The 27,306-nt window shown below is 35.6% G+C and overlaps 1 long non-coding RNA gene across 1 annotated transcript in view; it reads right to left on the bottom strand.

Annotated features, from left to right (window-relative positions):
* Positions 1–15,956, bottom strand: part of LOC120313593 — a 74,072-nt gene extending 58,116 nt beyond the window's left edge. The window contains exons 1-2 of the long non-coding RNA XR_005558185.1: positions 15,761–15,956; positions 11,426–11,611 (exon numbers count right to left, since the gene is read on the bottom strand). This is a non-coding gene — a long non-coding RNA (uncharacterized LOC120313593). The remainder of the gene's footprint in view (positions 1–11,425; positions 11,612–15,760) is intronic.
* Positions 15,957–27,306: the final 11,350 nt, after the last annotated feature.

The raw sequence follows: 27,306 nt of genomic DNA, 5'->3' as shown, positions 1-27,306 counted from the left end.
GTTATTTCGGTTGCTTTCATGTTCCGATCTCCCCTCAGGCTTGGGTGGTGGTGGACGTTCCAAGTTCCTTTCTCCGCCCCGTTCTGTCCGGTTGCTACTTTTAGAGTCCCATATATTTCCGGTCTCAATGCTTTCGGTTTTAATATGTTTATCATCCTGGTAATCCCGTAAATTGTTACGAGTCTGGTATAGCGTGGGGGGGTATTCCGCATGGTGGAGGGGTCGTCTCTTGTTCGTTGTCATGCCCAGCTGTCTCGCACGTGTCTTACTCCGAGTGCTCAATCCTGGGGGTGTGTGCACAGTCATCGGGGCGCGTCCCTCCTGGTTACCGTGTTCTTCCTTAGTTCTCCCCTTTTTTACCTTGTTGGAAGCGCTCGCGTATGTTCTATGGGAGTCCTCAGGATCGTCAGGTAGGGGGTATGACAGCTCGATCTCTCGCCCCCTGCCGCTCTCCGACTTTCCTTCCTCCTCTCCAACGGTATGTAGGGGTTCATCATCAACCACCTCCCGTGGTTTGTCCTCATAGGAGCTGATCGTTCCAGCTACATGGGGAGGTTTTCTCCTCCTTTCCCGACCAGCTGCGATGTTTCTTTTGGTGTGTGGGCAGGCCATTGCGTTTGGTGATTCCTCCGCATTTTCACCTGCCGTATCTTCCCTCATCTCCTCTTTGTAGCCGGGGGTCCGGACCTTGGTTCCTGTCCCTCCCCTGATCTTCTGGGATTGCGGCAGTCCCGCGGGGATGGTCAAGGTGCCTCGCGTTTGCTTCCTTTCTTTCGAATTGCACCTGGTTCGTTGGGCGGTGCGGGTGCTACCCAGATTGTTATCAAACCGTCGGGGGTGTTGCCGCCGATTATTGGCACTCCATGATCTTAAGGCTAAATAGGATGGGCATAGGTCAATGTGCCTATTAATAGACTTACTGTCTGAGAGCCATGCCTCTCTAAGAAGGCGGCCCCCTTTGGTGTTATCATTTGCCAATACACTGACGTCAGCTCCTATGAGGACAAACCACGGGAGGTGGTTGATGATGAACCCCTACATACCGTTGGAGAGGAGGAAGGAAAGTCGGAGAGCGGCAGGGGGCGAGAGATCGAGCTGTCATACCCCCTACCTGACGATCCTGAGGACTCCCATAGAACATACGCGAGCGCTTCCAACAAGGTAAAAAAGGGGAGAACTAAGGAAGAACACGGTAACCAGGAGGGACGCGCCCCGATGACTGTGCACACACCCCCAGGATTGAGCACTCGGAGTAAGACACATGCGAGACAGCTGGGCATGACAACGAACAAGAGACGACCCCTCCACCATGCGGAATACCCCCCCACGCTATACCAGACTCGTAACAATTTACGGGATTACCAGGATGATAAACATATTAAAACCGAAAGCATTGAGACCGGAAATATATGGGACTCTAAAAGTAGCAACCGGACAGAACGGGGCGGAGAAAGGAACTTGGAACGTCCACCACCACCCAAGCCTGAGGGGAGATCGGAACATGAAAGCAACCGAAATAACTGGAATTGCCATTCAGCTAATCTGAGGTTGGGAGAACTGGAGACGGACGAGGATAAAAATACAACTAAGAAGAGAAAAAAAGCGCAGGCCAACTACACACGGCTGAACCAATCAGGCCCCATAACAAGATCAAGGAGCCGAGTGCAAACCTCGACACGCCTATAAAAAGACCTTCTCATTCTCTGGCACGCCAGCCCTGAGGATGCCGGCAGGTGACGGCGAAAGCTTGGCGCTTTTTAAAACTCTTATAGTTTTAACCCATTAAAAACTTCTTTAGTTTTTATTACCCTAGTGTTCATTTTTATATTTTATTATGAATATCCCTAGGGTTCACATTTTTAACCTTTTTAATCGTATATATATATATATATATATATATATATATATATATATATATATGGAGTCCCTGCAGATCATTGCCGACTATAGAAGCGGTGCTCATCCTTGTTTCAAAGACAGTGAGCCAATGCAGTCCAAAGACTTTTTCATGGTCATGTCACAGAGCACTGTTACTTTTCCATTGAAGTTGTACCTATTTAACTACTTGTATTTGTATGCTTTTGAACTGCTAGGTTGACAGGGGTTGGGGTGAGGATGGGAGCTCACTCCATTGCAGGGGCTCAGGTCTTGAACCTGGGCTGCTGGCTTCCCAGCCAACTAGCCCAGTATCTTAACTGCTGAGCCACTGCACTGCCCTGATAATTATGTTGTGTCAGTGTTAGGTCCAAGCCCAGAGACAACACAGTGAAATCCAATCAATCCAATCCTTCATTTGCTTATATTTAGTAGACAGAATCTTGCCAAACTAAAGCAATAAACTTCCAATCTACTAGACACACCTTGAGAGATTCTAGGATGTGACTATCCTGAATCTCTCCCCCATCCAATTCATAACTGTGTAGTCTCTTAATCTGGGCCTCTTTCTGGGAAAGCTTGGTGTTGCCAAAAGTTTTCCCCACTGCTCTTCCAGGTATACACTGCATCATATCTGTTATCTTTTTAATACTTCCTATAATCTTTAATATGATTTAATTTCTCATCTCCTGAATATTTCCATTTTTCTTTTTTGCATCTGTCCACCCCCTCTGAATTGTCTTAGAATTTGATCCCTAGAAGAGGATACCATACTCAAGATGAGTCTATCCAAAGTAGAATAAATGGAATGAAATATATTAGTCATTATACTTTTGTTGAGACAGCTTACCCTTGGATTTGACTTTTATACAGCCATACCACACTATTCAGCTAATGTGCTAACAACTTTTTCACAAGTAACTTTAGCTAGCCAAGTTTGGTCTATTATGTATCAATGCATTTGACTTTTTTTTTAATTTCCTGAGGAATTTTTCATTTTGTCTGTCAAATTTTATTTTGTGACTTTTGCCCATTTCTCTAATCTATCAAAATCATTTTGAATGTTTTTCTATCTTTATTGGCTGTACTGTGTATGTTTGTGTCATCATAAATTTGGTAATAATTTATTCCCTTCCTGTTCTGTAGTGTTTTCAAGGTCAGTCTGAAATTGTTGGAGGTGTGACTTAATTGTGCTGACTTTTCAGCACCTCACAACCTACTAGCAACAAGGAACAAGAGCATAGACAGAGAATGAGGAATTTCCTCTGTGTTCCCACTTTATCTCTGTCTGTTCTTTTCTAATCTCAGGCTGTTTCCTTCCTGCCTTTGTCTTCCCAGCTCACTTGCTCTCCAGTTCTCTGCCTGACAGAATGTAGTTAGCTAGAGGTTTGGCTTTGCCTATCCACCCCCACCCCAGTGTATTTCCTGTAATAAACTTTTCTGTTAAGTTACTAGAGTTGCTTCCCCCATCCTTGCTTAGGCTAGATTTCTGTTCTCCAGGAACTCTCAAATTGCTTCCTCTTACAGAAAACATTTAAAATTAAGCAGGAATGCCCTGATGTCATCCTGGTCATATATTTCATTCTTTCTCATGGAGTATTATGAACTAGACATGTCGATGTAGTGGTCTCTTTTAATTAACATTTTAGGATAGTAAAGGAGATGCATGGGGTTGTAGTTTTTGTTTTGCTTTTAAGTGTACAATAATTATTTGGTCAATTACACAAGCAACCGAGAGAATCAGATAGAGCAAATATGTATATTTATATGTATATGTATAATCAAAATCATGCAATTTAGCCTTGAAGGTATGTTAAAATATATGGTTGGGCTGGTGCAACTGCATTTCATTCTTTGGAAATAAGAACTCATTCAACCTCAGAAAGTAATAATTAAGCTTCTTGCATTTATTTTTTAAAATGCACAATGTTGTCCACAGAAATTTGCATAAATACCTGCATTGTTTATTTTCTAAAAATAAAAAGATTTCTAACAAATAGTTACTTTACGTCTAGCATTTCTGTTGAATATTTTCCTGAAGTCCTGAAGGCTGGACTGGGGTTCTGGCATCTTGACCCAGAAACTCCAGATTTTGTTGTCTGAAATTTTCAAAATCCACTGGCTATCCACATAAAACAAGCTGTCCTAGCCGAACCACTGAAAGACATAAGGTCTTTGTAGCTAAGAATTAAGATAAATTAGGATACACTGTTTGTTCATACCTGGGCTTATTTCTGGTTTGTTTTGGGGCCATGTCCAAATCACTAATGCAAAGATAGGCAAACTGTTTAGGACAATAGACATAAATAAAATATCAAAGCATATTAAAAACAATCTTAGAAATAGTTATCAGTTATCAGCTTATCTATGTCACAATAAATATAAAATCCGTGTTTATTAGAAGATGTGCTGTTGACTGTTCTCCAGCTCTCTTCCAATCTCCATGGTGTTGTCAGACACATTTTCTCAGTAGAGTATATTTACAAAGAAAACAATGGCCTGGAGTTATCTACCATTTCATTTCCTAAAATATGTTATTTTTTCATTATCTTGCTAAAAACGTGATGCCAAATTCTAGTATTGTATTTTGTTCTGCAAATACCACTTCCTTGTTTACTTTGTTTTCATCAAAAAAATAAAAAAGTTTGGCCGGGAATGATGGATATAGAAATCAAATGCAGGAATTAGGCATTAAACTTGTACAAGCCAGTCAAGATAAAATTATGCAAAGGATTTAGCTAGCAAATGCTGTTGGAAAGCTGTAATTCTCTACAATATTATAGCTTTCAAGAAGCTCAATTTACAGCCAAAATTTAGTGCAGTTCTAGCAGACCCAATAAATGTAGTTCTTAGGTTACAATTTATATTCCAGTAAAATCCATTAGACTAACCTCCCCGACTTCGATGGAAATGTATAGTACTTTAATTGTTATTTGGTAATCAGGCTACTAATGGCAGGCTATGAATTAGGACTCTATATTCACAAATGCAATGCACTCAGATTTGAACCCTGAAATCTTGACCTCATTCCAGTCATTTTAGCAACATTATATCACAAGAAAATGTGAACGCAAAGGGAATGAGTTGCCATTTATAGGATTATATATAAAAATATGAATATTTACAAACAAGTATTGCAGTACTTTTCTACTCCCTTTTCAGTGAATGAATGCAGAGGCACAATGTGCTTTCTTCTAGAAAAAGTAGTCTAATGCTTTGTCAACAAATTGGGTGTCCTGGGTCAACTCCTACCTGTCCTTGGCAAAGTTGTAAGGCCATAAATATAACTTGTGGCTAGCGTGACTGAAAGCTTTTCATTCCATCTAACAACAATGTCAGGTAGTGACCTCTGTTTCTTTTTTTTTTTTTTTTTTTTTTATTAAAAGTTTTATAAATTTTACAAAAAAAACAAGAACAATACAGAACAAAAAACAACATATACAAAAGAGAAAAAAAAATTAAACAATACATATAAAAAAAAAAACCCCACCCCACACCCCTCCCAAAAACCCTCCCTTCCCCCCCCCCTGAGCTTCCCAGAGCAGAATATAGGCTTAAGAAATAATAAAAAAAAAAAATAAAAATTAAATTAAAAACTCTATATTTATATATATAAAAAAGATATCTATAATATATATAAAAATAAAACTTATGAAAAGGCTATATAATATTTTTGTATACCCAATCTAAATTGTATAAATTTTATCCATTTGTCCCAGATAGCAAAAAACTTCTCTTGCGTTTGTTGCTTTAAGAAAGCCGAAATCTTTGCCATTTCCGCCAAATAAGCTACTTTAAAAAACCATTCCTGCAATGTAGGCAAAGATTCCTTCTTCCAATATTGTCCAACCAACAGCCTCGCGGCTGTGATCAAGTTTAACATCAATACAACCTCCTTTGTATCACAATCTGTAACAATACCTAACAAAAATAATTGCGGAGTGAATTTTACCCTCCTTCTAAAAATTCTCTGGATATTCCACCATATTTTGATCCAAAATGCTTTTATCTCTCTGCATGACCACCAAATATGATAATAAGAAGCCTCCTTGTAACCACATCTCCAGCATTTAGGTTGCACGTCAGGGTACATATAAGACATTTTTTGTGGATCAAGGTGCCATCTATAAAACATTTTATAAAAATTCTCCCTTAAATTCTGTGCTTGAGTAAATTTGACATTTCTCACCCAAATAGTTTCCCAAGTGTCCAATGAAACTGGCTCACCAAAGTTCTGCGCCCATCTAATCATACAATCTTTAATTAGTTCCGTTTCTGAGTCCAATTCAACTAAAACCCCATAAATTCTCTTAATGTGGGTTTGTCTTTGATCCTTCAGTTGCTTAATAAGATTTTCATCTTCTCTAAGAAAACCCACCTTACAATCCATCTTCCATCTATCTAGTAGTTGCCTATATTGGAACCAAGAATAAGTAAAATTTTCTTGTACTAATTCTTCCCGTGATTTTAATTGCCAGTTTTGTCCATCCCATTTAAGTAACTGTCTATAAGACACCATGTCCATTTTAACCCCTCTTTTTATTCCTTCTATCGCATGCCAAGGTATAGCCCATAATGGTACTTTAAAATCACTTTTATAATATTTTCTCCAAATCCTAAGTAAAGAAATTCTTAAAATATGAGATTTAAAAGCCCAATCTATTTTTTTATTAAATATTAAATAGGCATGCCACCCATAAAGTAAATCCCATCCCTCTAGATAAAGTATCTCAGAATTTGTCAAATTTACCCAGTCACTAATTAATGTTAAAACCACCGCATCATAATATAATTTCAAATTTGGTACCTTGAGTCCACCCCTCTCACGGAAGTCTTGCATAATTTTGAACTTAACCCTTGGTTTTTTCCCTGCCCAAATAAATTTATTGAGACCCTTCTGCCACTCATTTAAATTAATCTCATTTTTCAAAATTGGTAACATTTGAAACAAAAAAAGAAACTTGGGTAGAATATTCATTTTTATCACTGCAATTCTTCCCATGAGGGATAATTGCAGCTTTTCCCAGTTCTTCAAGTCTTTCTGTACCCCGACCCACAACCTTTCATAATTGTTTTTAAATAATTTTGCATTAGAAACAGACAGCATCACCCCCAAATATTTTACCTTATTAACAATCTCAAAACCCGTCGAGTTAACCAAAATCTGCTTCTCCTGACTCGACATATTTTTAGGTAAAATTTTAGTCTTATTTACATTAATCTTAAAACCCGAGACCAAACCATAATGGTGAATCAACTGTAATAAGTTTACTACAGAATAGTCAGGTTGCGACAAAGTAACAACCAAGTCATCCGCAAAAGCTCTCAACTTATATTCTTTTTTATTAACATATATTCCTTTAATTTCCTGAGACTCTCGAATTTTAATCAATAATATTTCCAATGTTAAAACAAACAACAATGGCGATAAAGGACACCCCTGTCTAGTACCTTTCTCTATTGTGAAAACCTCCGACAAACCTCCATTAACAATAAGTTGTGCTGTTTGTTTTTGATATATTACCTTAAGGGCTTGTAATATGTTTTCACCAAAATTCATTTCTTCCATTACTCTTAGCATAAAATGCCAATTCAGTTGGTCAAATGCTTTTTCAGCATCTAAAAATATGAGCCCTGCAGAAACTTGGTTGTTCTTATCTAAGTATTCTAGTAAATTAATAATTTGTCTAACATTGTTTTTCATATACCTTCCTGTTATAAACCCTGATTGATCTTTATGCACAAGATGATGCACCACCCTCATAAGCCTATTTACCAAAATTTTTACAAATATCTTATAATCCACGTTTAAAAGAGATATAGGCCTATAGTTTTTTGGTAAAGTAAGATCTTGATCCTCCTTTGGAATCAATGATATAAAAGCACTACGCCATGAAGGAGGAATCTCTAAACCCTGTAGGATACCATTAAAAAGATCATTTAATGGTTGAATCATCTCCTCCATTAAGGCTTTATAATAAACAGCTGTTAACCCATCCGTACCCGGTGCTTTCCCTAATTTCAATTGTTGAATTGCTGAGGCGATTTCCTCCTTAGTGATTAAACCATTAATTTCATATTTCTGATCCTCAGTCAGTTTAGGAAAACTTGCCTCAGCTAAATATTTATTTATATCTAACAGTTGTACATTAGTAGATTTGTATAGGTTTTGATAATAATCCAAAAAAGATTTTTTAATTAATTCCTTCTGAGAAACTAGTTTACCCTTATAATTTATTTTCTCTATTATTCTCTGTCTCTGTTTCTTTCTTAATTGATAAGCCAACCATCTCCCCGGCTTATTAGCATTACAAAATGTATTTTGTTTCATAAATAATAAATTGGTTGCAGCTTGATCTGCTATCAACATATTAAATTGTGACCTTAATAACTTTACAGATTCTTTAGTACTTTCATCAGAAGGATTTAGAATCAAAGCCCTTTCTTTTAGTTTAATTTCATCTTCAAGTTCTCTACGTTTCTGAATCTGATTTCGCTTATAAAAATTATTCATTTTTATCAAAACACCGCGCATAAATGCTTTACCTGCATCCCATACCATTGACATTGAAGTCCCCTTGTACATATTCAAAGCAAAATAGTCCTTTAAACACTCCTTTAGTTTTTGAACATTCTTCTCTTGTCTAAACAAATTTTCATTAACTCTCCAGGATCTTCTTTCCTCTTTCTCTTGAATCAACTCCATCCAAACTGGACTATGATCCGTCAGTGATCTAGGAAAAATCTTTACATTCTTTACTTTATTATACAAATCCGTGGTAATCAAGAAAAAGTCAATTCTTGAAAAAGATTGGTGTCTGTCAGAAAAAAAAGTAAAGTCTCTCTCCTCTTGATTACGTTCCCGCCAATAGTCCCTTAATTCCCAGTCTTCTTTCATATCAAAAAAGGCTTTAGGTAGCCTTGCTTGTTTAAGAAAAGGAGAGGAACCTTTCTTATCCCTTTGTGTGTCTAAGACACCATTCCAATCACCCATTAGTACCACTGATCTATAGTCAAGCAAAGTTATTTTTTGGTGTAACTGTTTATAAAATTGTTCCTGTTGTTGATTTGGAGCATAAAGTCCAACTATAAGTACTTTCTTACCATAAATACCAAGTTCAATCATCACATATCTCCCCTGGGGATCTGATTCTACCAGACAAGCTGGCAGGTTTTGTTTGACATATATAACAACTCCCCCTTTCTTCCCAGGTGCAGGAGATATAAAATGAGATCCCAAACGAGCATTAACTAAATATTTCTGATCTTTAAGTAGAATATGAGTTTCCTGTAAACAAATAACATCATTGGTATGTTGCTTCAAATAATAAAAGATTTTTTTCCGTTTCTGAGGAGAATTCAATCCATTAACATTCCAGGTCAAAAACTTTGCCATCTCCCTTGGCACGCAGCCTGGAGAAGACACCATCAAACTCTGACAGAGCTGCATGTGTTGCATAACTCTTGGGTCTTGCTCCTCCCACCGGCGGTGATGGACTTCCAGGAGAATTCTCTTTGGGCTCTTTTTTACGTTGCTCTTTCTCTTTACGCTTATAAGCTGCACGAGTCATCCTCTGCTCTTTAGCCTCCGTTTGGCGTTGCTTTGCCACTTCTATCATCCCTGCGGAAACCAAATCTAGTGCCTCAGATTGCTGCTCAGGTTCCTTAGCACTCAAAGATTTCCGACCAGATGAAGTTGAGCCTGCACTCAGGACCGAAGTATAGAAATCTCTAGCTTTGTCAACTGTGTTCAATCTGTAACGTGTCCCAGCATGGCTCAAAACGATACCCATCGGAATTTCCCATCTGAATGGCATCGATCTAGCTTTAAGCTCATTGGTTAAAAAAGCAAAATCTTTCCTACTTCTTAAGATTTTAGATGGGATTTCCTTTAGAATGATGACATCTTGGGCGGCAATCTGAAATCTTTTGTTGTAAAAAGCTTGTATAATCTCATTCCGCAGGGACTTCTTTGTAAAGTAAATCACCACATCTCTGGGCAAATTCTTCTGCTTAGCAATCCAGGAGTTGAGTCTATAAATTTTTTCTACTTCTCTCTGTAATTCTCCTTTATCCATATCCAAAGCCAGCGCCAGATCACTAAGAACCACCTCCATCAAATCTTGATTCATATCTTCCTTGAGGCCTCTAATCCTCAGAGCATACTCCATCTGTCTGTACTGAAACATCAAAATATCTTCTTGTGAGGAGTCCACCTTCCTTTCCACGTCTTGAATTTTGTCATCTAAAGAGTCAACTTTGTCTTCCACTTCCTCAAGCCTTGCATCGAGCTTAACCACCACAGTAGCCAAACCTGAAACAGCTGCCAGTATATCTTGTCGTAATTCATTATTATTTTCTTGCAATTTAGACTTTATCCCCGTTATCTCTTCTTTGAGATCAGATTTAATTTCTGATTTAATCTGTGAAACAAATTGAGTCATTTCCTCTCTCATTTGAACTACAATCTCTCCCATTATACCTCTAACCTCTTGCACTGAAAGTCCAGGTAAAGGAGGGGAGGGTGGTGGCTGAGCCGGTGGTGCATGTTTAGATTGTTGTTGTAGCTGTGCAGTGGAAGTTATAGGAGAAGAAATAACCTTGGGTACTGAGGAAGGCTGCTGCCTCTTTGAAGCCATTTTTAAAAAGCACAATTGTCACTTCCCTTTCCCCTCCAGCCAAAAAGGGAGGAGGAAAAAAAGAAAAAAAGAATTTTTAAAAAGAGACAAACTATAATCATTAAAAGTCCAGAATAAATCCCAAGAATAAGTATAAAAGAGCAAACAATTCAAAAAAAAAATTCTAAGCCAAAAGCAAAAGCAAAAGCAAAAAACAATCCTTAAAAAGGGAAAGTAAAACAAAAGAGAAAGGAAAAAAAAACTCCGACACTTTCAAAACGCCATCTTAAGTCCTTTCACTAGTATAACAAAGAAAAGGAGGAAAAATAGTAAAAATCAAAAGATAAAAAAAATAAACACCTAAAATATAACAAAAAATCCTTTAAACTGCTCCGTCCGTTTAAAAATTACTCACCAAAATGCTGTAAACACGGAGATAGAAGCGGCGGTTTCTTTTGCTTCCGAGGAAGCAAAAACAGCTGGGAGGCGGAGATCAGCAAGAGCTCCGAGGGAACACTCCTTTCACCCCCTCTAGAAATAAATCCAGAGGGGGTTTAGGGGTTCTACCTCTACTCTTGCGTTCTCTATCCCTTCCCTTTGCCCGGGAAGGGATTTCCGAGCCGCGGGCCAGCTGATGCGCGCTGCGCTCCGCGGCTCTGACACTTCCCCAGCTGGACGGCTAAAAGCTAGCCGCCATCGCCGTCGCCTCCCACCGGAAGCTCCGTGACCTCTGTTTCTAACATCCTACAACTGCCTGAAGAATTGTCCTGATTATATAGCAAATAAATCTCTGATGACATTAATGAAGCATAGAGACAGTAAATGTGCACAAAATATTTCTGTTCTTTAATTGCTTATGAGCAGTTGATCTGCCTGCCCCAAATAGTGCACCTCATTGGCTTTCATGCCTAACTGGTTGCATTTGTAGTTACCTTTCTGCTTTGGGTCTTGTGATGGCTGGCTCAGGAATTCTGGGAGTTGAAGTCCACGAATCATAAAAGAGCCAAGGTTGCCTACCCCGGTCCTAGCATAAAGAAAGTATTTTCCATGCCCTTTATGACAACCATTGTTAGGCTGGTAGTTAATTCTCTTAGCCTGGAATTCCGGAACTTCTAATCCTGTAAGGAATCAAGTTGGGAAAGAATGATCTAAAATGTTTTCTTCTTCTGTAACATAATGGAGAATGATACCTAGAACAGGATGAGGGCTTCATCTCTGGTTTAAATAGTTCATCACTCATATGTTATAGCAATGGATTCCAATTAAAACTACATTTGCCACATTAATAAGTCCTCATGTGATTGATCAATCATATTAGTAGGCGTGGCCTTCAGAAAAGTACAAAAGTTAATGAGAAAAGTCCACTAGGTTTTTTCAGAAATAAGTGTAAAGTCACTGTTTAAATCCTGTTGTCTATTATATCTAGAACTTAACATAAATGGCCTTTTGAATTTTTCTGTTGAATGTGGTATTTTCTCAAAAATATTTGCACTATTTCAGGCTCAGCCTGAAAAATTTGATTGATCTTCTTTGTTTTTTGGGAGTGGAGTGAATTTATGATTTTGCTTGAGTTTATTCACAACTACGGCAAAGCTGGTATTCTCCTTTAAATTGATGCATTTTCATAGACTTTGTGGGTGGCCTGTTTCCCATTGGCAAGAACTCTTCATCTTGACTCCTGGGCTTAAGCCAGCCAATATTTACCCACCCCCACTGAGGTTTGACTCCTGGAATTTAACTCTTCTTGTACGCATGATTGGGAATTTTCCTTCCCTTTGCTTGACTCTAACTCTCAGAGGAACATGAAATTATGTTCAGAGCTCTTGGGGGAAAAGCCTGGCTGCAAAACTGCCAACATGATTGAATTTCATTTTCACAAATCACAAAGGGTTTTTAAATGCCACAGAAGAATGGTGGCATGTCAGCTGGAGGATCCAAATCCAAAACCTAAATCCTTTGGAAGATTTTAGTACATTGCTTTTCAGATTCAGTCTCCTCTGGCACAGATACTCATCAAATCATCATTCACGCTCTGTCTGACTCAACACACTTCTAGAAAAATATATATACAAATACAGTACATGGACCAAAGTGGCATGGCAGCACTTCATTTTATTTAATTTTTGTGTAAAGCTCTGAGGGGCTTTTGTGTGGTTTTTTTTAAAAAAAAATCTTAAAAATTACTGGACTATCATTCAAATCTGTGAACAGGATAATTATTAGATTAGGTCCTACTCACCATTAAAGGACAACCATTGATCAGCACATGATGTTTTATGTAATTAGAGGTCAAATGAATTTCTCAAGGGAGGATGCTTCTTTAAAGGTGATAGTAACATTACTAATGAAAAAGACCTATGGGAGTTTTCTCAAGTTTTGTTTTAAATTATAATTAAAGTGCAAAGCCAAGGAACCTACAACCCACTAAAGAGATAATTTACACTAGAGGACATGATATTTATATATACTTCTGGCCATATCATAATAAATAAATGCCTTCAAATGACAACTTGGTGTGTTTTTGTATTTTTAAATGCAGGACAAATGTTCTGTCCTGTTTTAAGCAACTAGATGCCTTTGATTTATTTAGGTAAAGCTACTGATAAATTTCAGCTAAAGTTGTGATCTCAAGTTTGTCTGATCTTGATAGATTTAGAAATTGCAGGATCCAGTCTGAGTCGGTCACTGGGACCAGAGGTTTAGTCTTCCCAGCTTTTGGACTCACACTGGAGACCATCCTGAGGGAACTTCTTTCTACCAGAATGTGTGCTTTGGGCTAGTCTATTCTATGTATGTGATGCCTGGTGGGATGTGGCTTCCTATTGATTGACTGGTGTGTTGATAGCCAGCTACTGGCTGTTGTTTCCTTGTGCTGTCAAGTCCTCAGTTCCTAAGTGCCAGATCAGCTGGTGATAAATCAGCACTCCTGTTAACTGATAAGGGGATCATTTCTCATGCTTCAATCATTTCTCTGGCTATCTTTGCATCCGCTCAGCCACCATTTTTTGTAGTTGTGAAATTGAAGGATGAAGATGGGCTCCAGTACAAGCCCAAAAGCTCAGAAGACTAAACCTCTGGTCCCAGTGACTGACCCAGATGTTGGATCCTACAACATTATCCTGGGACACATATATTTAGGTTTGGAGGAATAATCATGCCAGTTTTAGATTTCAAAACTCAATAAAAGAGTCTTGTTAGGATGTATAGGCTCTAACATATCAAATTGCATCTATGTTTGGATGTTCTGGTCCATTGTCATTTTTCTTCTGTAATTGTCACCACATTTTCTATGACTTTACTATCAGTTTTATGCCAATTAAACAAAATCCAAAGGGTTACAATTATGCAATTGCTGAGTTTGGGGGGGGGGGAAGAAAGGAAATTTAAATTGCATTTTGATACATTCCCCCCCCCCAAAAAAAATGATGGAATGGCAAATACCAATGAAAAACCAAGTGGACTTAGTTTGGACTTAATCAAGTTGGACTTGATCAAACAAGATCTATAGAGAAGGGATTTCTAAACTGCTCTTTTTGCAATGACAGTAAATCTATTCTGTTTCCCTACTAGCCAAACTGCTGATGAGTGATGACTTTTATATGTTTTATCTTTAAACAATGCAAATGCTCATCATATATTTAAGGTTGCCAAATTTGATGCTACAGTTTATTTGTTTGAAGGTTAATGAGTATTCAGTGCTATACACAGTCACTGAGTTATGGTGGTTCTTATATACTTTTAAGTTCATTTTCTATTTTTACCATTTCTATCTTATTTCTTTAGTTTTAAGGATTAGATGTGAACATACTTGGTAGTGCTGGCTTCTGACTGTAATAATATGAAATGAAATGTTTAAACCACTATTTGTAATTGATTGCATTTGGTGATTCTGGTTAGATATGAAGTTGGGATATAAATCATAAATTATATAAATGTGATCAAGAGAAGAATGCATTTATAGCTACCATTACTGTTTACATTTGTATAATAAATGAAAGGTAGAAAAGTTAAAAGTTTAGGTCAAATTTCTGGTTGACTCTAAATTCCAGCTATCTTTGTCAGCATAAACATTCAAAATATCCTGGTTTGGGGAAGATACCATCAAATTGAAATTTAACAGTGTTCTTAGACTGTGACAGACCATTCTCCACTATATTAATCCTCTTTATCAAATAGCAGATAACCTTTTGAACTTTTTTATAATACCAACATTTTCTTCCTTAAATCCACATGTCCATATGCTCTGCATTGAATGACCTGCTACAAGTGATTGTATACTTAATTACATACTGATAAAGATCAAGTTAAAATATTGTGAGGCAAGATAGTACAACCCTTAACCTCTACATATTACAACACAAGTAAACATTGCTTAATAACCAGATGTCTTAGTAAGGGCTAGCCTTCACCAGCTTTGAGGGTACAAATATTTTCTGTGCATGTTTTGAACGTTGTTTTCTGTGAAATCTTCCAAATTATATGTACATGTTTTGATTTTGCTGTTATTCTTTTCAATGGCATAGAGCATTTTACTTTCTTTTTCAACAATTTTTATTTTTTATCTCACAATTATTTCTCATTTTTTTATTTTTAATAGTTACAAATTGCTGCCTTATTGACAAAAATCATTCTAGATATATTCTACTTACAATGCATGCATCAAAATAACTTTCCCCAAAATCAGAATTCAGGAGTTTGAAGAAAGCAAAATTAAATTAATGATTTAACTATTTCATTTTCATTTACTCAGTATTGCTATACATTCATCTTTTTTAATATACTGTTGAAGATTATATTATCAAGGACACAACTGAATCTGCATTAAGCATTTAAGGAATCATTTGTTTGTTTGTCAAAATAAAATGAAAAATCTTTGGGATTGAGCTAAATTACTATGAATTACTTTTTCTGTGGTTTCCATATGATACTTTCAATTAGAAAGACAGGAAATGCACTAGGAAATGCCACTTCTTTAAATCCAGTCTTGGTGTCTGCATTAGGACAGGCTTTGAGGAATTGATATCACATAAATTTAAGTTAATTCTTCACAGAGCTGAGAACTTCATGTAGTCTAAATACTTATTTTTGAAGCTATTTTACTTATCTTTTGCATAGCAATGTCAGACTGTCAGAAGACACATTGGAGATTTTTATGAAAAAGGTGAGGTATACATGTTAAACAGAAATGGGAGGAAGAAGAAGAAGATGGAAATAAACTGTGAAGCTGAAGCAAACCCCAAATTGTTTAGCTGAAAACTCAGACTTACATATTTCAAAATCTGGGACTGAGGCAAACGGGAATGAATTTTCTGAACCCAAGCCATATCCGTAGATCCATAGACCAATGGAAGGAAGTAGTCTCCAGTTCCAATTTCCTCCTTATTATGCCAACATAATGTTGATTTTTCTCATGGCAGTTACCTCTCAGTTTCTATTTTGTCACACTGCAGAATACAACATTGCTTTGACAGGAACAATAGATACCTTGTCACTGAATTCAATGTAAGAAAAATAAATGTATAAATACATTGAAGAGGAGAGATGAAGATAAAGAAACAAAAGTGCTAACAATAAATTATGAAAACTACAAAAATATTATTAAGATGGTACATCTATATATTAAATTTAACACTGTATTTGATAAAATGATAAAGGCTACAAACCTCAATCCAATTTTGCAGAGCTTTCTTGAGATACACAAATATTCCTTACAAGTCTGTATTATTGAGCCAAGGGTGTAAGTAATAATATCTATACAAATTATATTATTGTTTGTATTTGTGATAGCTAAATATAACTCTACAGGCTAAATTCCTCATTTATAGACATGGAGCTTCTTTGATCCTGTACTATGCTAAAGATGTTGGAGACAAAAATTCTTTTAATAATGCACAATCTTACCAAAGCCTAAAGGGGAATGGGTGATCTAGAAAGAGCTATACTCAGTTATTTGAGAGTAAGCCACACTAATGATAACATAATCTGAGTAATATGAGGACTCTATTAGAAGAGCATTAAACTATGTCTTTCAAAATGCTTTTAATTTCATCTGTTCAACAAATACTTTAACATTGATGTGAGTGAATTGGAATTTAATCTTGGAAAGTGAATTCCATCACTTTTGAAATCCTGCTTACTTCAGTACCAATAAAAATTCCTCAAAGTCTTAGAAGAATGTGAGAAACAAGTAATTATTAATTTTAATAATAATGTAAAAATGATCAGTTACCCTCAAAATTTCACATCTGCAATATGGAAACTATTATTCCAAATATTTTATGGACATAGACAGTTTTGGATTTTATACTATAGAAACATTAGACAAAAATATTGTATATTGAAACATATAAGTGTTTTTTTAAATATATAATGAGCCTATTGATATTCAATTATACTATCAGAATATCATATTCAAAATGATCATTCATCCACTATTTTGCTGTTGCATCAGCCAGTCCTACATGTTAGCTTTCCATGAAAAATAAGCCCATAAAAATACTGTCTTTGCATATTCCTCCAACATCTGTGGGAACTCTCTGATAACAAATAATTAATGGGCAAAGATCCATCTTAGAGAAGAATCCCAGAATGGAATCTTCCTTCAATGACTCCTCAGACAGAAAACCTTGAGGCTTTCATCTTATTCAAGCCAGGAGTTATAAGGGTGAAACCCTGAAACAAATCTTGGGCAGGAAATGCCCTGAAGTTATTTTACACAGTTATCTGTACAGACAGATCTTGCACAGGGTGTTTTTACAGTAAACTCCCATTAAACATATATAGGTCATGGTCTTCCACATGAAGCAACCAAAGAGGAGAGAGGTCAACCCAGAGAGAGAATGTAACTTTTCTCAGTCTCAACCCCCATTACCTGACAGTAGATAAGATTATACACATATATAAACTGTGTAGGATTGCTTTAAAATTTAAGGCTTAGTATTTAGATATTGTTTTCAAAAGAGGTTAATGGCTATATTATGCATCACTCCCTTATTTTACTTTCTATAAGTAATTATGATTACTTCTTCTCAATTTTACTAAAAAAAGTAAAATTCCTTTTGGTATCTATTGAATGTTATCTCATACTTTTTCTTCTATGTGAGCATTAGTTATTCCATACATAGAAGCAAATAGAAACAGGTCCCATACTAAGCTTTTACCTTGAAATATATTTATAAATATATATATATTTATGAAGTTGCCTTGATCAACATCTTCTTGTACCAGTAAAGTTCCAAATCATTCTTCAAAGGTACAATGCCAGTCAAGAATGTGTTGTGGATTCTAGTGACATGAACAAAGATGCCATATCAAATAGTCACCTTCCCTTAAGAGGGGTACAGTTGTTATATTACATCACCCACCCACCCCCTATATACTGGCTTTTATATAGCTATGGAATCCTTGGTGCTCTGTCAGCTTGGTTGTTTGGTTATTTTAAACCAAACCAAATCCAAAAACATTAGGGAATTCCTGGAAGCTTGGTTTTCATACAAATAAACTATCAACAGACACGTAGAAATAATATACACCATTCTAAAGAGACTGGACAGCCATTTGTCTGAAATGGTATAGGGTTTCCTGCCTGAGCAGAGGGTTGGACTAGATGACCTCCAAGGTTCCTTCCAACACTGTTATTGTTAAAAAGCTAAGAAGAAATAAAAAGACCATGACACATCCAACAGTCAACATCCAGATAAGCAGGAATTAACACCAGAGAAACAAACAGAAAACAATATCTTAATCAAGGAACTATCAAGAAGAAAACTATATGTCCATAAGCACTGGTAGGGCAAAATATTGTAAATAAATAGGGAGCAAATCCCTCCCTCACTAATGTTCATGATGTTACCTAATAAGGTAATGAAATGTCTGCAAGCAAAAACCAAGTTCAGAGAGCACCAAGAATTCTGCAGTTCAGCTATGAACTACATGCATTCTCTTCTGTATGATTTGAGCATACAATTCACCCCTGAAGAGGGAATGGAATTTCTCTTATGTTTATATAATATATATTCTAAGTGATGTTTTTAGTTACAATGACCACCAGAAGGCACTGCCTTACTGATTTTGTTGTTATTGAGAACCACAGGGTAAATAAAAGGGAAGATGGACTATACCCTTCTGATAGTGCTTCTAAAAATCCTTCCTACAGGAGAACACCAAGACCTGGATAGATCTATGAGGGAATGAAGCTGGGGTTGCTCTCTGTCATTTGGGAAATGCAGCTGCAGCCAGGCAGAAACATTTTCTACTGCAACTTCCCAAGAATAGAGTTAGCTCAAGGGGCAGTAAACTTAAGTCCAGAAACCTGAAAGGAGATGGGCTCATTCATTTCCCACTCACAAGCATCCATGAGCCCACCTTGAAATTTTTAGGACTGTGTAAATATCCAGCCTCACCTCACCCAGTCCCTTAGCCTACAGAAGTTTGAGGATAGAAAGACAATACACAATATGTAGACAAAGAAGTAGGAAGGGAGGTCTGGAATGTACCATTAGTACAGGCAAGCAAGAGGATTGCACTCCTTCAACTGCCAGGACCACAAACTACAATAAGCAGTCCCTTATGTTGTGGTTTCTGTTTGGAGCTCGGCTTAAAGTTTTGTCTGGAGCTCAGTTGTAATCAGAAAAGGAGCAACTACACTGAGGCAATACCTAATCTCAGCAAGTACAAGAACCTTTGGAGGGAGGCAAAGGTTGATTCTTTACAAACTTTAAGACTTTTGTTTGTTTTAAGGACTCAGTATTAAAGACTTATTTATATGGCTATATCAACTTTTAAAGTCAAGGATGGTAGAGAAAACCCAGGGCAACAGAATGTGCTTTGTATAGTTCCAAAACTATAGTGTGTTCAGTCCTTGAGAAACAAAGAACTCTAGCAAATTCATAAAGCTAATGCACTATATATAGTCATCTGAAGTGTGAAGGTCTATGAGTTCAGTTCCCAGTAGAAGATCTGAAGTTTATACAGTAACATCTGGCTATTCCTTCCAACAAATCCAAAAAAAGATGAAAATAATAATGCAGTGTATCTGGAGGTCACTGTAACTGTAAATCTTACTGAATTCAGTGTATTAATTCTGCAAAAGGCTGCACTGTTAAAAAGCAAAGTATAATATTTAATATACTACATTTTCCATTTTAGTAAAAAACTAAACCTATATCTCAGCTTCTTACTCAGCAACTAAAGCAAGTACAACTACCTATCATAAGGTATAGGGACTTTACTTCAATACTATCTCTTCCTCTACTAATCAATAAAGTTAAAAGCTAAGGTTCAGGACTATAGGTTAAAATTTTGACAGCTAACGTGACAAGACAGCTGTGAAAAGCTGAAAGACTCCTTTGAGAAATTGTTACTGTTTCGGATGATGTAATTTGATTTTGTCTTTCACCTTTACAAAAGAATCCATAGAAAGTTCATAAACTAAATTAACTAAAGTTGGAATCTGAGGGAACCCGTATTTAAGTAATAGGCATATTCATCATACAGAACCTTTCACATTTAGTCATTAATATCTGTAGATACAACTGAAAAATCACTGCAAAAGGAAATTCTATGGAATTGACTAGGTGAAGTTCTTTGGAATGAGAATAATGACAGATGATCACCAGGGATGTGGGAGAAAATGTAACAAAAGAAGAGATATGCTTTTTCCAAAAGATATTTGGCACTGATAAGCAGAAAATGATAACAGATTGAATGAACTGGAAATCACCATTATGATTATTGTTGATAGAGCCCCTCTGTAAGGGAGATGGGCTTGATATATAAATAAATAATTATGGATCATGCAGAAAGCCACTGTATGACATATATTTAACAATAAATAGTACTAAACTAGGAGGAAGATAGGACTGTAAGAATTCTATTGGAATATCAAATTTTATATGATTTTATCCTAATCACCCTTTGCAAACATATCTGTGAATCAGAATGAGCTTTGAAATCTGCACTTTTCAAAACCTTTATAAAGAGAGAGAAAAATTAAAAAAGATAAAAAAGATAAAAAAAATAGTTCGAACAAAACTCCAGGGTTATATAAAATATAGATCATTCCAGGCATTAGCAATTAAAGGAGATTATTAAGGAACTGGAATACTATAGGATTTTCAACTTCCTTCAATTATTCCATTGTGCAAAATCAAGGACATAATATAAATATGGAGTGTCTTAGTCAATAAAGAGCAGTGATAAGTAAAGGCATACATATTGAAATAAAAGACTGATAATTGTGCAGATTTTGTGCAAGTTTTAAAAAGGTATTCTGATTATTTAAAGAAGTATATAATGTAACTATAAAATGCAAAATCAAAATCACTATCAAAATCACAAAACTGTATTTCTATATTTTTTTGTGAGATTTTGAGGTTTTTTTAGTTAGCATCATTCTTTACTTATATTTTGTGCTTTTAATGGGGTAATTGTATAATTCATATTGATGGTATTTCATTTCATTTTTTAAAAAAGATATTGTATTATATGCTGGTACTGTTTTCTTTTGTATATTTTATTCTGACTTAGAGAGAGGAATTGTATGTTGCTCAGTCAGTTATATGTTCTCTAAGTAAGTAAATAAATATTATTGTGGTATAGCTTGAAATAATTCAAATTTTAATATGCCATATTTGGCTATCATTATCTGTTTCAAACCTTATTATAACTTTTCTATTGTATTGTTCTGATGAAAAATAAGAAAGTTAAGACCAAATATTGGCTCAGAAATATGATCTGGGACAACACAGAAATCAGCTAGTACACACATCTCAGCTCGCATATAAGTAATATTTGAATAATAATATCTGGCAATAAATATTACATATTTTAAAATCATTAAAACAGAAATCTCTTATTTAAAATAAAAATGGAAAATTCTGAGCAACTGAAACAAATTATTCATCTCTAATTTAAGGTGTACTAATATTTACATTAGAAGAAGGGAGTCTGCTTAAACTACATCAAAAAAAGCATGCATGAATGTTGTTTAGCTACCAAGCCTGAAGCTTCAATCTCAGTTTCTACCAACCATTTCCTTTTCTTTAATTTTACTATCAATATGATTTATATCTAAAAAATGCTATCATTTTTCTAAATGTGTGTGTCATATATTATACATAACTTATCTGCATCTTCTTATGTATTGTCCAGGATATTACTACTCCAAGTAGCAAAAAAAAAGGAAGGAAAGGAAAGGAAAGTAGGAAGAAAGAAAAAAGAAAAAGAAAAATGGCCATAGCTTTTTTATATTCATATCATTTTCCAAGCAGTGATTAATTAAGCTATTTATAACAGAGTCTTGCATGTCCCATAAGAAACTATTATATTCTACTAACAAAGCTCCAGAACAAAAGAATTGAAAGGAAAAATAGAAAAAAAAAAACCTTCAATGCAGTTTGGGTACGTAATGAGAAATAATTGTAGGGAGGGTTTTTGAGTTATAATGGATTTTGCTGCCAATTACACACAGACTTGAAAATTTACTAAATACCTCTAGATTATTAACTGTAATATTTTAGCTGTGCAAAACTCAACCAGAACTGTCAACTTTGCAAACTGAGCTCCATTTCATCATTTAAATTAGTGGAGAGTAAAGGGTGAAGGCCTAACTATCAGAGCTATGCTCCTTACTTTTAAGAAGACTGGTTCTTTTAAAACTATCAGTAAAAAAGGATAGGGTCAATTCATCTCTTCTCTCAAAGGGCAGTTAAAGTTTATAAACCCAGAAACACCTTACCCACATATATTCTTGTTGTAAAGGCTTTATATATAAATCTTTATGATATATAGACTGCATTGAACTCAGAAAAATAACATTTTTTGTGTATGGGAATTAGATTTAGGTGGGCCAGTATTGTGATCTAAAAAGAAATATAAAACTTTCTTAAAGGTAAGCCATAGTTACCTGATCCATAGCGACAATAAAAAAATTGTACAAAACATCCATGTAATATATCTGAAAAATCTTTAGTAAGGCCATAATGGTTAATAAACTGAGGGATAAATAAATAGATGCATATAGCCAATGTTTTCAAACCAAACTAGGTGATGACCTTGGAAGAAGGAAAAACAGATAACAAAAAACAGGCTGTTGTCTTTTATTTTAGTGTGAAAGGAATGAAGTATAAAAACATAAAACAGATATTGTTTATGGTGCTATAGTTAGGAAAAGAGGGGGATCTTGCTTACAACTCTAGGAATGCAGAGTTAGAGGTGTCAGATTGGCCCTCCTAAAAAAGTCATCCACCTGCTTATTGACTATAGGAGGTCTGCATTCTTTACAGGAGGAGTTCAGTGATTTTTGTAGTTGTGCATGCCACTAAAAGATATTTTGTCTACCTTTTGGTTCTTCATTTAGCTGGGCTAGCCTTCCACTGTACATTTATTAAAGTATATAGTCTAGATCACTTATTTCTTGTATGTCACAACAAATATTGTGCACTTGTTAATTAATTTTCACAAATCTTGAATTTCCACTAAGGCATATTTGACCAATTCTCCCTCTTAGAGAGTTTCACTTAGTAAAGATTATGAGTATATTACATTGGAAAAAAAAACACTCTCCATTCAAGCTCTCAATCTTGACACATTTTAGGGGAGGGAGGATGTCATATTAATGCACAAGTTATTGACTTTCTGCTTGATGAACGCTGCCTCAAGGGAACACTTTATCTTTTGGTCCTGAATTGTTTGCAGTTGATGATACTCTTAATAACCATCACCAGATCTATCATTTGAAGGCATTTATCTTCTTCTTCTCACTTTTCCTTAGCATCTGGTTTTAACATTATTACCATAGAAATACCTCCTTTGGAATAGTCTGAAATTTGTTGTCATAAAAATATTCGTAACTTTCATTTTCTTCTCTCTCCTTGCCTTTCTCACTGGGATTAATGTCTTCTTTACTTCTTTAGCACACTGTTTATCTCCTCCTGTTTTTGAACTCAAGAAAACAAAGCTATCTAACATCATCATTACTTTACTAAACACACTGGTCGTTGTTACTTTTTTCTTTTTATTAATTCATTAATCCTTATTTTTCAATTATGGATGTGGGTTTTTTAGCTGTGAAAAAATGTGTTTATTTTTAGCTAACAGAATTTCATCTGCATTACTACAGCTCTGGCTTCAAATTGTTACTGCAGATGTCTTCTCTTTTTGTCTTGCCATGTATTAGTTGTGTATGTTAAACAGATACCCAGACAATATGTATCTCTGTCTGACTCCTTTTCAAATGCAGTTGTATATTTTCCAAATTCAGTTCTTACAATGGCTTATAAATTATAAATTTCATTGTAAATGTTTCTTAATAGAATCATCAAATGCTCCTACATAGCTATTTTAGTAATTTATCTTACTTTTTCCTTCAGAGTCTGCACAAAGACCTGCTATTATTGTCCTTTCAAAACCCACTTTATATCTAAGTGAAGAGGGCTAAGGTGATTGAAGTCCCATTGGGATATTGCAGACATGTTTGTTGCTGCCCAGTTTCTGCCATCTTTTGCTTTTGTCCTTCATTTGTATGGTTCTATTGCTATTTTTGTGTGTTTTTACTTTCAACTTTCCAGAATCACTGGGAGTTGAGCAGTGAATAAAATAAAGAAACAAACAAACAAATATAAAATTGTTATTTCTAGCATCAAGTAACTATTGCATAAAATTGGAAAGCAGTGTGACGTCTGCTTTAACAGGCTGGAGGTAGGATGATGAAAGCCATCCAGATAGTCCTTGACTTACAGAAATTCATTTAGCGACCATTCAAAGTTACAATGGCACTGAAAAAAATGACTTATCACTAATCTTCATAATTAAAATTGTTGTAGGATCCCAAGATTACGTGGTCAAAATTAGGGCAACCAGCATGCATTTACAACAGTTGTAGCATCCCAGGGTCATGTGATCACAATTTGCAATTTCTTAGCCGGAAAAGTCAATGGGGGAAGCCAGATTCATTTAACGACTGTGAGTCATTTAACAAAAGGTTGTAAATTCAGACACAACTCACTCAACTATCACCTTGGTTAGCAAGGGAAATTCTGGCCTAATTGTGGTTGTAAGCTAAGGACTACTTGCACTGGCAAATGCAAGAAATTTCTTTTCTGTAAGTCAGAAATGGAAGTTTTCTTCCAGTCCTTCTATTTTTTGAGAGTTTATGACAAAATTACCTTTCTATACTCATAAGTTGTTGCTTGTTAATGGGCATTTATTAGTTGGGAGGTATGGAGAGTTTGCATGTCAGTGATAAAATAGCAAAGCTGGCTGAGGAATTCTGGGAGTTGAAGTCCACAAGTCTTAAAGTTGCCAAGGTTGAGAACCCCTGCTGTATATGCAATGAATTCCAAGATTAATTTTACCAGTGTTATTCTATCAATAAAAGTGAAACTAAGTGAATGACTTCTGATAGTTACAGAATCAAAGTATCTGCTTAAATAAAATATTCACTTATATTTAACATAAATCTCAGTCTGTCTGGTCTCTTCATATAACAGACCTTATAATATAGCTGGATGTAATAAACATATAGGGTATAAACGTGCCACGAAAAAGTGAACTTTTTCTTTGCTAATATTAAAGCTTAAATAAATTTAGAAATATTTAGTATTTTTAAATATTCTGAAATATTAATATAATAAAATCTGAATTTTTTCCTTGATTTCTTATTAGTATTATTTCACATAGTAGAATGTTGGTCTTATAAACAGCTATCATTATTAAAATCTCAGAAAGTACTTAGTGCATTTTTTTTAATAGGCAGAGAAACTCATCCAAGTCCAAATATCTTTGATCCAGGAAATAAGTAATTGGTCAGGTAATCCTACGGCTTCAGGAGAATATAATTGAATCCAAAGGTTCAAGGCACTGACCCAAGCCGTAATCCTTCTGGTTGAAAGTTAAGCTTCAGGCTTGGATGCAAAGGCCCACACAATTATTAAAGCACAAGGGAGCTTGCCCATACATTGTTTACAGGAACTGTCACAGCAATTCAAAGCAACATTGAATAATAAGCTTGACCTCAAAGTTCTTAATGCTGACCATACATAATATTAAACTTTTGTATAATAAAAAGGAAAAAAAATCTGGATGAGAAGTCAGAACTGACTTCTATTCTCAAAATCTGGGTGGCAAAACAGCTGATTGTTTCTTTCTAGGAAATCTATTCACCCTTAGTTTGGCATTGGCACTAGCAACAGTCCCAGACCAGGTTGGGGCAGCAGTATGCTATTATCAGTGTGAGTCTGCAGACATATATAGACATTATTTTGCACATCATCAGGTGTGAGATCTTATTTGCATTTAGATCCAAGGGGCAGCTTAAATCTGTTCTTTATGTACAGGTTTCCCCATTTCACAGCAGCATCCATGTCAGGACTGCATGACTTTATTACTGGGGTGACAATAGATTTTCTCAAAGTGATATTATTTGGACACTTCAACCTACCTTATCTGGCAGCCATAACAACTATGAACCTGATCCAGCTTAATGAGGGACAGACACAAATGAAACTAAGGAGCTCAGGCAGATGTAGATGGGAGGAGACACCTCAAATGGAAGGTGTCCACCTGCCTCTGGAAGAAAACGCATCTTGAGTCTAACTGGATAGACTAGTAAAGGGACCCCACAGTTTCAATAATAGTGACTAGTATTTGGATCTTTGCCAGTCACATTTCAGGTCAATACAGCTAGTCCTCGACTTACAACAGTTCATTTAGTGACCGTTTAAAGTTACAACACTTGATATTGTCCTCCTCATTCCATAGGGTGGTTCCACAGGAATGGATGATAGAGACCTCTACTATACAGAATTATCTCAGAGCTGTCTTTTCCCCACTTCATTTTAACATCAATTTTTAACAATAATGGCATATTGATAGTCAGTATTATCAATTCTTAAAGTTATAGAAGAGAAAGAACTATAGGATTGATTGTTTTGGTATCTATAAGGATACCAAATTACTTTACTTGAGTAAAGTAATATTTCTTCACGTTGCATTAAGTCTGTTTCATTTTAATATATAACATTTTAAAATAAACAAATGAGGATATTTTATATTTCTGGAAACTTTAAAATAAAAGTACAAATCCATATTTGAAACAGACACTCTCTTTCTGTTCATATACTCATACCATATCATTATTAATCAGCTTAAAATCTTTAAAACTCCAGGAAGCAATTGTTTAGACTAGATGGCAGGGAAGGAAGTTTGATGTAATTATAAGAAGTAATAATATCTGGGCTCATGAGAGATGAAATAATAGTCTAAAGTTGTTTTCTCATCTAAAAACAAAAGGCCTCCACTCTTGACACAGTTCAACACACACGTGAAAAAGTCATGCATTACTGCCCAGACTCATGTGATAACCTTTTGCAACCTTCTCACAAGAAAAGCCAGTGAGGAAGTCAGATTCACTTAAAAACCATGTCAATAATTTTACAATTGCAGTGATTCACTTAACAACTGTGGCAAGAAAGATTGTAAAATGAGACAAGACTCACAACAAATGTTTCACTTAGCAACATACATTTTGGGCTCAATTGTGGTCATAAGTTGAAGACTACCTGTTCTTATTTTATTCTCAGGGCATTTCCAATTTTCTTTCAGATTTTGCTTGGTGTTTTTTTTACTTAATTGTGAAAAAAATATGCTAATATAGAGTTTTTTTTCTTTTTTTCTTTCATGATGCTTATAATCCAATCATTGCAGCCTTCCTTGGATTGGACAGAGACATAAATAGTCCCTTTCTGCTAATCTGATTTGACATATGGCAATTTATTTATATTCCTAGGTCACTGTAACATTGTGTAAAGAAGGA

This window comes from Crotalus tigris, unplaced genomic scaffold (genome assembly GCF_016545835.1).
Source record: "Crotalus tigris isolate CLP2741 ecotype Arizona unplaced genomic scaffold, ASM1654583v1 scf7180000018716.860359, whole genome shotgun sequence".
Lineage (NCBI taxonomy): Eukaryota > Metazoa > Chordata > Lepidosauria > Squamata > Viperidae > Crotalus > Crotalus tigris.
The sequence above is the reverse complement of the archived record's forward strand: the minus strand, read 5'-3'. Positions and strand labels throughout refer to the sequence as shown.